This window comes from Symphalangus syndactylus, chromosome X (assembly GCF_028878055.3).
Source record: "Symphalangus syndactylus isolate Jambi chromosome X, NHGRI_mSymSyn1-v2.1_pri, whole genome shotgun sequence".
Classification (NCBI taxonomy): domain Eukaryota; kingdom Metazoa; phylum Chordata; class Mammalia; order Primates; family Hylobatidae; genus Symphalangus; species Symphalangus syndactylus.
Genome location: NC_072447.2, coordinates 89,028,809 through 89,040,662, shown reverse-complemented (window position 1 = coordinate 89,040,662; position 11,854 = coordinate 89,028,809). Strand labels below are relative to the sequence as shown.

At 35.8% G+C, this 11,854-nt stretch overlaps 1 pseudogene; it reads right to left on the bottom strand.

Moving 5' to 3' along the window:
- Positions 1 to 4,613: 4,613 nt before the first annotated feature.
- LOC129476103 (cysteine protease ATG4A-like) lies at positions 4,614 to 5,874 on the bottom strand (annotated as a pseudogene).
- Positions 5,875 to 11,854: the final 5,980 nt, after the last annotated feature.

Sequence of the window (11,854 nt, the reverse complement as noted above, 5' to 3'; positions counted from 1 at the left end):
CTGGGTTGAATGGTACTTCTGTTTTTACCTCTGAGAAATTGCCACACTGCTTTCCACAATTGTTGAACTAATTTACACTTCCCATAACAGTGTATAAGTGTTCTCTTTCTTGGCAATCTCACCAACATATGTAACTTTTACTTTTGAGTAATAGCAATTCTTACTGGTGTGAGATAATATATCATTGTGGTTTTGATTTGCATTTCTCTAGTTATCAGTGATATTGAACATTTCATATGCTTGTTGGCTGCATGTATGTCTTCTTTCACAAAGTGTCTGTTCACGTTCTTTGCTCACTTTTTAATGGAATTTGTTTCTTTATAAATTTGTTTAAGTTTCTTAAAGATGTTGGATATTAGGCCTTTGTCAGATGCATAGTTTGCAATATTTTTTCCATTCTGTAGGTTTTCTGTTTACTCTGATGACAGTTGTTGTTGTTGTTGTTGTTGTTGTTTTGCTGTGTAGAAGTTCTTTAGTTTAATTAGATCCTCATCGTCAATTTTTGCTTCTGTTACAATTGCTTTTGGTGTCTTCATCATGAAATCTTTGCCAGCTCCTGTGTGCAAAATGGCATTGCCTAGGTGGTCTTCCAGGGTATTTATAGTTTTGGGTTTTACATTTAAAACTTATATCCATGTAGATATCCATCTAGAGGTGGCTTTTGTGTATGGTATAAAAAAGGGGTCCAGTCTCAATCTTCTGCATATAACTATCCAGTTATTCCAGCACCATTTATTAAATAAGGAGTTCTTCCTCCATTGCTTGTTTTTATCATCTTTGTTGAAGATCAGAAGGTTGTAGATGTGTGGCTTTATTTCTAGGTTCTCTGTTCCATTGGTCTATAAATCTGTTTTTGTGCCAAGACCATGCTGTTTTGTTTATAGTAGCCTTATAGTTTTGTTTCAAGTTGGGTAGGGTGATGCCTCCTGCTTTGTTCTATTTGCTTAGGATTGCCCTGCCTGTTCAGGCTCTTTTTTGGTTCTATATCAACTTAAAATAATATTTATCTAGTCTGTGAAGAATGTCATTGGTAGTCTGATAGGAATAGTGGTGAATTTGTGAATTGCTTTAGACACTATGGCCATTTCAATTATATTGATTCTTGCTATCCATGAGCATGGAATATTTTTCCATTTATTTGTGTCATCTCTGATTTATCTGAGCAATGTTTTGTAATTATCATTTTATATAACTTTCACCTCCCTGGTTGGCTTTATTAATAGGTATTTTATTCTTTTTCTGGCAATTGTGAATGGAATTCCATTCCTGATTTGGCTCTTGGGTTGGCTGTTTTTCGTGTATAGAAATGCTTCTAATTCTGGTATGTTGATTTTGTATCCTGAAACTTTGCAGAATTTGCTTATAAGTTTAATGAGCTTTTGGGCCAAGACTATGAAGTTTTCTAGGTATAGGATCATGTTATCTGCAAACAGAGATGGATAATGAAACAAAAATATTCAACAGAATATTAGCAAACTGAATTAATAGCACATGAAAAAGCTAACCCACCACAATCAAGTAGGCTTTAGTCCTAGTATGCCAGGTTGGTTCAACATATGCAAATCAATAAATGTGATTCATTAAGTAAATAGAACTAAGGACAAATATCACTTCTCAAAGGATCATTTCAATAGATGCAGAAGAGGCTTTCAATAAAATTCAACATTCCTTTATGTTAAAAACTCAGCAAACTAGGTATTAAAGAAACATACCTCAAAATATTAAGAGCCAGCTGACAAACCCACAGCCAACATCATACTGAATGGGCAAAAGTGGGAAGCTTATCCCTTGAAAGCCAGCAAAAAACAAGGATGCTGTCTGTCACCACTCATATTCAACATACTATTGGAAGTCCTGGCCAGAGAAATCAGTCAAGGGAAAGAAAAAAGAGAAATTCAAGTAGGAAGATAGGATGTCATCCCTTATATTTTTCTACATAACTTATAATTTAGTAATATCTTGGAACACAGCATGACCTTTCCTGCCTTAGGAATATAATATATAATATATAATATGTATTATAATATACAATACATAATATAATATAAAATGTATAATATACATAATATATAATATAATATAATATATTTTATATATATACACACATATATACATATATATTTTTTAATATTTACATCAGAATTTCCTTTTAAGAAATCAAGCACTAACATTAATTTGAAGACATTCTGTACTTCTTCCACATCCCATCTCTCCTCTTTCTTCTCCAAAATATAACCATCATTATGAAATTGTTGACTATAAATTCCAGTTCTATTTTGGCTATGTACATATTCATAATAATATTATTTTTTAATAAAACTTTGTATATATGGTACCATAATGCTGTATCCTTCTTACCTTTCTTATTTCTTAATATTTTGTTTCATAATACTTTTATTCATTTTGAAGCACAGCAGTCTATTTCAGTAATTTTACCTGACTTATAGTATTCTGTGGCATGAATATACCAGAATTTACCATTTCTCTGTTGATTCACACTTAAGATGCTTCTAATTTTTTCTTATAACTATGTAACTGTGAATATTATTATACATTACTATAAGGTTTCTAATTTTTTGTTATAACAATTCAGCAGTGAATAGTATTATACACTACTTCTTATGTACATAAATAGCATCTCTTAAAGGTATTATACCTAGGATTGGAAATTTCTATGTTATTGGATATGTGCAACTTGAACTTCATTCAATTTTTAAGGCATAGGAAAAATAATCTTTTTTTTTTTCTGTGACAACTTGGGTATTTCATACAGCCTTCCTTATCTCAGTAGAAAACAGTCCCTACCAAGCTACTTTTTGTAGCAAGGATTTCCAAGTCAAGTGAAAAGTGGTGACTAAATTGAAAACCTCCAAATTTTCTGCCCTCCCTAACTTTGCCTTTACACCGGTATGCCCTCTCTACCCTGAGGGCTGCCATCAACAATTTGTTTCCTAGGTAACTGCTATCTACTATTTACCCCAGTTTTCTAAGAAGGAATTTAATCCTTCTTTTGTTTTTATTGGCCCAGGTTGGACATATTTCACTAAGTTTTACATAATACTATGGGAAAGCACCAAATAGTAAAACATATAGAGAGGATAAAAAGTTCAAAATCATCTATGCTTGCCAAATCCAGGCTTCAAATTCTGACATTTTAATCTTATCTTCAGGTTTGGTAGGACCTGTGTAATTGTAGTAGCTACACTCCAGCTCCAAAATACAGTAATTTTTTATTAGCTACCTCTACCAGGAGGAAGTCATCCTTCTACTCATCCCCTATAAACTTTATCTTAGACTCCTTAACACTATTAAATGTCTCATACCAGAAGACTCAATTTCTCACATGGTAATTCATATAAGGCAAAGGCATTACTCTGCTAGTTCAGTTTTTCGGGTTTTAAAAGATGCTTTTTTCTCAATACATATTTGACACTAAGAATTGTCACATTTTAAAAAGTCAACACTGACTTCACACTTAGGTCTAATAATATAAAATCATATTAACCTTATCACGGACATAACATACATTTAAAATGGATTTCTCACATGTAGAAACAGAAGACTTTTCCATTACACTTCCAAGGGCACCTGGGTTAGAATTAAAGATGTTTCCCTTTGTGACTTACCCCAAAATTCCTTGATCTGATAAACAAACTTAGGAAAGTTTCAGGATACAAAATTAATGTAAAAAATGAGGAAATTTTTATAATTCAAACACAATTTATTTTTAATTTCTCAAACAAAAATCAGCAGTTTAAGTCACTGATTGGCAAGCTATAGCCTGCAAGCCAAACCCCGCGCCACACCTGTTTTTGTAATTAAACTTTTCTTGGATTACAGCTATGCTCATTTGCGTGCATATTTTCTATAGTTGCTTTTGCATGTCAACAGGAGAGTTGAGTAGATGTAACAGAGGTCGCATTACCAGCAAAGCCCAAAATATTTACTGTCCAGTCCCTTACAGAAAAAGTTTGCTGACCCCTGATTTAAGTGAGCATGATATGATTTAAGGACAAGGTGACATCTGGAAAAAGTATCAGTAAGAATGGGGGCACTGACCCATCAAATAGTAAGATTCCTCCAAAAAGGAAGGAGATCAAGAGTGAATATTTGACATCAATTCTTTGACAAGCATTTTGATATAAATTATAATTACTTAAACTACACATTCAAATAATTTAACAAAAACCTTTTCTTCCCTAATTTGGTCACTTTATTATTTGAGCAAGAGAACAGATTGCTAATATTTACTCGGAAAGAGGTCACACCTGAAAGGGTGAAGAAGAACAGCTTAACCATCTCTCGTCTGCTTGTTCTTAAAGCAAGCTGAGAGTTGCTGCCTGTTTTCCAGATGTCCATCTCCACATTACAGAAGCTGAAGACTTGCTGTAGCCATGTAAGACAAGCTGGGAAGCAATCAGCTCCTCATCTCTCTGCTCCTATGCTCCACGATTGTTCTATTTCTTTCTGGGAAAGGGTTATTGTCGTTTGTTTTGTTTTTTTTCTGACAAACGGTGATTGGCTCAGTCATGAATACTATCGAATTTGTGTGCTATTGGTATATCAGGAACTTGCTGACTAGAAAAGTTTTATGTAAGAAGTTCATATTTTTATGGCTCCAGATGGAAGACTGGCCTCCAAGTTGAGATCCCGGGATTCTACACATTCAGAATCTCAAAATCTTCCTCCAGATCAAACTCATCCAGTTGTTCAGTAGAGTCAATGAATTATGCCCCAGTGGTTGTCACTTCTGGCTTGGCTGGAGGTACAAGGCGAGGCCAGTGCAATGGATGTTTCTGAATCAATTCAAACATGTTCAAATGCTCCTTTAGAATTTCCTTCTGAACAAGGCTATGCCAGTTATTAAAGTCTTTTTCTTATTTTCAGAAAAATCCCAGTGCAACTGAAGGATCCAGGTTCAGCATGTTCATTTGCTGTGGGGACTGCAGGTAATGGAAAGTCTGATCATCAACGGTTTCATTCTCTTCAGTGTTGACAAAGGTCTGGGTTGTGTGAGGGTCCAGGAAGATGAGCTTATCACCTAAGAATTCTTTGAAACAATAGGCGTTATTTGGTTTTCTCCTAATGCCCCTAAAGACTGTGGCATCTTAAAACACTCTTTGAATTCATCAACATAGACAGGGTTGATTTGGTTTATGCCCAGGCAAAGGGGCACAATAAGCAGCAGGGGTTTCCAGGCTAGGCAGTAGGCGGAGGTGCCCTTACTCTAGTTTAAAGCAGTCAGAGAATCAGGAGGCCTGTCACGGTCTGTGTAAGCACTCAAGGGAAGGACATAACACATTTTTTGATATCTTCAATGACCACTGTGTTATCCATTGAAACATAAAGAGCCAAGGAATTCCATTCATCAAATAAAGCGAGTTTTTTGTTAACATCTGTGCAACTGTATTTGGTCCAAACCATTCTCCAATTGATCTGCCTTCTCCTACACCCATTTGTGCCATTTGATGGATAGTGTGGCAACAATTTTTTCTCTCTAAGAAGCACTGTAGGATCCGTTGGTATTTTATTGTTGTTGTTGTTCTTTTTGTTTCTCCCAGTTCCAGTCCTTTCCCAAGTGTCTACATATAAGGGCTTGAGCCAGCATCATCTGTCCACAGCATAGCATACATCCCCAACCGGCATCTGATGAAAGGCCCGTTCCCCAAATTGGTGAAAATTTCCTTCTGTATGTAAACTATAGACAAATACTTATATCAGACAACAGCTTAGATGTTTCTGTTTTAATAAGATGCTGCTTTTCTAAGATCCATACCAGCTCATCTGTATCTAAATATTCTTCGAGGTATTCAGTGAAAGTAGTAATCTGGTTTTCATACTTCGGTAAAACTGACTCCATTCTCCAGCTGTCATCCTGGGCCATTTCCACCAGCAACCTGGTGGAATAGCTTCTGCACAACAAAATAAACTATCAACAGAGTAAACAGGCAACCTAAGAGTGAGAGAAAATATTTGAAAACCATGCATCTGACAAATATCTAATATCAAGAATCTATAGGGAACTTAAACAAATTTACATGCAAAAAACAAACAACCATATTACAATAATGGGAAGAGACACTTCTCAAAAGAAGACATACATGTGGTCAACAAGCTTATAAAAATGCTTAACATTACAAATAGTTGGAGATATGCAAATAAAAAACATGGTGAAATATCATCTCACACCAGTCAGAATGGTTATTGTTAAAAAGTCAAAAATAGCAGATGCTGGCAAGTTTGCGGGGAAAGAGTACTTATAAACTGATGGCACAAAGAAAAATTACTTCAGCCATTGTGGAAAGTAGCGTGGCGATTCCTTAAAGAATTTAAAACAGAACTACAATTCGACCAGCAATTCTGTTGTTGGGTATATACACCAAAAAATGTAAATCATTCTACCATAAAGACATATGCATGTGTATATTCATCACATCATTATTCAAAATAAAAAAGACATGAAATCAACCTAAATGCACATCAATGGTAGACTTGGTAAAGAAAATGTGGTACTTATACACCGTGGAATACTATGCAGCCATAAAAAAGAACCAAATTATGAGCTTTCCAGCAACGTTAATGGAGCTGGAGGCCATTATCCTAAGCAAACTAACAAAGAAACAGAAAAGCAAATGCTGCATTTTCTCATTTGTAAGTGGAAGCCAAACATCAAGAACATATGGACACAAAGAAGGAAGCCAGAGTCAGGCCTATCTGAGGGTGGAGGTTGGAAGGAGGGTGAGGGTCAAATAACTATTTATCAGGTACTATATTTACTATCTAGGAAAGAAAATACACATAATTTATTCATATAACAAAGTTGCACATCTTTCCCCTGAAACTTAAATAATAGCTCTAAAAAAAAGTACACATTTTGTTGAGCATTCTATAAAAGTTGTTTTCTAAAAGATAAATAGAGCTGGGTGTGATGGGTCATGCCTGTAATCCTAGCATTTTGGGAGGCTGAGGCAGGTGGATCACCTGAGGTCGGGAGTTCGAGACCAGCCTGGCCAATATGACAAAACCCCATCTCTACTAAAATTACAAAAATTAGCCAGGCAGGGTGGCACAACCTGTAATCCCAGCTGCTCAGGAGGTGAGGGAGGAGAATCACTTGAACCCAGGAGGCAGAGGTTGCAGTGAGATGAGATTGCACCACTGTACTCCAACCTGGGTGACAGAGCATGATTCTGTCTCAAAAAAAAAAAAATAAAATAAAAATAAAGGAAATTAAATAAATTAAAAAATGTAAAAGGTAAATAATCTTGAATCTTGATTTTATTTTGTTCATGTTCATGAATGAACAACACAGTAATTCAGGACCGTTAAACAAAATTGGGAAGAAAATGATTTTAACAGATTGAATGATAAAGGTAGTAACAAATATGTAACAAAGATGTTATAAATGAAGAATACACCAAAAACCTAATGCAGATGTGTATCTCATAAATTTAGGAGCAAATAAGACCTGATTAGTCAGTACAAGTGTATAAATAAGAAGAGGCCAATTATACATTTTATTTAGCATATGATTCTCAAGCCTAATACTTGGGGAAAATCTCAAGCTCCAGAATTTGAGTCAAAAATGAGTTACCTAGTCCTGGATATTTTTGGTTGGTAGGCTATTAATAATTGCCTCAATTTCAGAGACTGTTATTGGTCTATTCAGGCATTAAGCTTCTTCCTGGTTTAGTCTTGGGAGAGTGTATGTGTCCAGGAATTTATCCATTTCTTCTAGATTTTCTAGTTTATTTGTATAGAGGTGTTTATAGTATTCTCTGATGGTAGTCTGTATTTCTGTGGGATTGGTGGTAATATCCCCTTTATCATTTTTCATTGCATCTATTTGATTCTTCTCTCTTTTCTTCTTTATTAGTCTTGCTAGCAGTCTATCAATTTTGTTGACCTTTTCAAAAAAACAGCTACTGGATTCATTGATTTTTTGAAGGTTTTTATTATTATTATACTTTAAGTTCTAGGGTACATGTGCACAATGTGCAGGTTTGTTACATATGTATACATGTGCCATGTTGGTGTGCTGCACCCGTTAATTCGTTATTTACATTAGGTATATCGCCTAATGCTATCCTTCCCCCCTCCCCCCACCCCATGACAGGTCCTGGTGTATTATGTTCCCCACCATGTGTCCAAGTGTTCTCATTGTTCAGTTCCCACCTGTGAGTGAGAACATGTGGTGTTTGTTTTTCTGTCCTTGTGATAGTTTGCTCAGAAAGATGGTTTACAGCTTCATCCATGTCCCTACAAAGGACATGAACTCATCCTTTTTTATGGCTGCATAGTATTCCATGGTGTATATGTGCCATATTTTCTTAATCCAGTCTATCGTTGTTGGACATTTGGGTTGGTTCCAAGTCTTTGCTATTGTGAATAGTGCCGCAATAAACATATGTGTGCATGTGTTTTTATAGCAGCATGATTTATAGTCCTTTGGGTATATACCCAGTAATGGGATGGCTGGGTCAAATGGTATTTCTAGTTCTAAATCCCTGAGGAATTGCCACACTGACTTCCACAATGGTTGAACTAGTTTACACTCCCACCAACAGTGTAAAAGTGTTCCTATTTCTCCACATCCTCTCCAGCATCTGTTGTTTCCTGACTTTTTAATGATGGACATTCTAACTGGTGTGAGATGGTATCCCATTGTGGTTTTGATTTGCATTTCTCTGATGGCCAGTGATGATGAGTATTTTTGCATGTGTTTTTTGACTGCATAAATGTCTTCTTTTGAGAAGTGTCTGTTCATGTCCTTTGCCCACTTATTGATGGGGTTGTTTGTTTTTTTCTTGTAAATTTGTTTGAGTTCTTTGTAGATTCTGGATATTAGCCCTTTGTCAGATGAGTACGTTACGAAAATTTTCTCCCATTCTGTAGGTTGCCTGTTCACTCTGATGGTAGTTTCTTTTGCTGTGCAGAAGCTCTTTAGTTTAATTAGATCCCATTTGTCTATTTTGGCTTTTGTTGCCATTGCTTTTGGTGTTTTAGTCATGAAGTCCTTGCCCATGCCTATGTCCTGAATGGTATTGCCTAGGTTTTCTTCTAAGGCTTTTATGGTTTTAGGTCTAACATGTAAGTCTTTAATCCATTTTGAATTAATTTTTGTATAAGGTGTAAGGAAGGAATCCAGTTTCAGCTTTCTACATATGGCTGGCCAGTTTTCCCAGCATCATTTATTGAATAGGGAATCCTTTCCTCATTTCTTGTTTTTGTCAGGTTTGTCAAAGATCAGATAGTTGTATATGTGTGGTATTATTTCTGACGGCTCTATTCTGATCCATTGGTCTATATCTCTGTTTTGGTACCAGTACCATGCTGTTTTGGTTACTGTAGCCTTGTAGTATACTTTGAAGTCAGGTAGCTTGCTGCCTCCAACTTTGTTCTTTTGGCTTAGGATTATCTGGCAATGCGGGCTGTTTTTTGGTTCCATACGAACTTTAAAGTAGTTTTTTCCAATTCTGTGAAGAAAGTCATTGGAAGCTTGATGGAGATGACACTGAATCTATAAATTATCTTTGGCAGTATGGCCATTTTCACAATATTGATTCTTCCTATCCATGAGCATGGAATGTTCTTCCGTTTGTTTGTGTCCTCTTTTATTTCATTGAGTACTTTGTAATTCTCCTTGGAGAGGTCCTTCACATCCCTTGTAAGTTGGATTCCTAGGTATTTTATTCTCTTTGAAGCAATTGTGAATGGGAGTTCACTCATTATTTGGCTTTCTGTTTGTCTGTTATTGGTATATGTGAGTTTTGCACATTGATTTTGTATCCTGAGACTTTGCTGAAGTTGCTTATCAGCTAAAGGTGGTTTTGGGCTGAGACGATGGGATTTTCTAAATATACAATCATGTCATCTGCAAACAGGGACAATTTGATTTCATCTTTTCCTAATTGAATGCCCTTTATTTCTTTCTCTTGCCTATGGTGAATAGGAGTGGTGAGAGAGGGCATCCCTGTCCCATGAACACTTTTAGAGATTGAGACACAAAAGAATATTGAAAAGATCAACAAATCTAGGAGCTGGTTTTGAAAAAAAAAAAATGAGATAAGTAGATTGCTAGCTAGACTAATAAAGAAGGAAAGACAGAGGATTGAAAAAAACACAACTAGAAATGACAAAGGGCAAATTACTACTGAACACACAGAAATACTAATGACCATCAGCAAATACTATGAACACCTCGGTACACACAAGCTAGAAAATCTAGAAAAAATATGGATAAATTCCTGGACACATACGCAGTCCCTACACTAAACCAGAAAGAAATTGAATCTCTAAACATAACAGAACGAGCTCCAACTGTATCAGTAATAAATAGCCTACCAACCAAAAAAAGCCCAGCATCAGACAAATTTATAGCCAAATGCTACCAGGTGAACAAAGAAGGGCTGGTTTCATTCCTACTGAAACTATTCCCAAAAATAAGGAGGAGGGTCTCCTCTCCTACTCGTCTATGAGGCCAGCATCATCCTGATACCAAAACTTGGCAGATGCACAACAGAAAAAGAAAATTTTAGGCCAATATCCTTGATAAACATCGATGCAAAAAACCTCAACAAAATACCAGCAAACTGTATCCAGCAGCACATAAAAATGCTAATCCATCATGATCAAGTAGGTTTTATGTTTGGGATACAAGGGTGGTTCAACATATACAAATCAATAAACACAAGTCATCACATAAATACAACTAAAGATAAAAACCAAAAAATCGTCTCATAGATGCAGAAATAGCTTTTGATAAATTTCAACATGTCTTCATGGTAAACACTCTCAACAAACTAGGTATTGAAGGAACATACCTCAAAATAATAAGAGCCATCTGTGACAAACCTACAGGCAGCATCATACTGAATGTGCAAAAGCTGGAAGCATTCCCCTTGAAAAGTGGCACAAGAAAAGGATGCCCTCTGTCACCATTCCTACTCAACATAGTATTGAAGTCCTAGCCAGAACAATTAGGCAAAATAAAAAAAAAAATAAAGGGCAATCAAATAGCAAGAGAGAAAATCTAACTATCCCCGTTTGCAGATGACATGGTTCTATATCTGGAAAACTCCATTGTCTCTGCCCAAACACTGCTTGAACTAATAAGCAACTTCAACAAAGTTTCAGGATACAACATCAACATGCAAAAATTACTAGCAATCCTACATATCAACAACAGCCAAGCTGAGAGCCAAATCAGAAATGCAATCCCATTCACAGTTGACACACAAAGAATAAAATATCTAGTAATACATCTAACCAGGGAGGTGAAAGATCTCTACAGTGACAATTATAAAATACTGGTCAAAGGTATCAGAAATGACACAAACAAATGAAAAAACATTTCATGCTCAGCAATTCACATATTCAATTACAATGGTATACTTATCAAACTACCACTGACATCATGCACATAAGTAGAAAAAAATATTTTAAATTCATAGGGAATGAAGGAAGACCCTGGACAACCAAGGCAATTCTAAGTAAAAAGTACAATGCAGAGAGCATAACACTACCCAATTTCAAACAATACAACAGGGCTAGAGTAACCAAAACAGCATGGTACTGTTAGAAAAGCACATAAATATACCATTTGAACAGAATAGAGAGCCCATAAATAAGGCTGCACACCTACAAACATCTTATCTTTGGCAAATCTGACAAAAACAAGCCATGGGGAATGGACTCCCTATTCAATAAACAGTTCTGGGAGAAGTAGCAAGCCATATGCCGAACTTTGAAATTGGATTTCTTCCTTACACCGTATACAAAAATCAACTTAAGATGTATAAGAGACTTAAATGTAACACTCAAAACTATAAAAACCCTGGAAGACAACCTACAC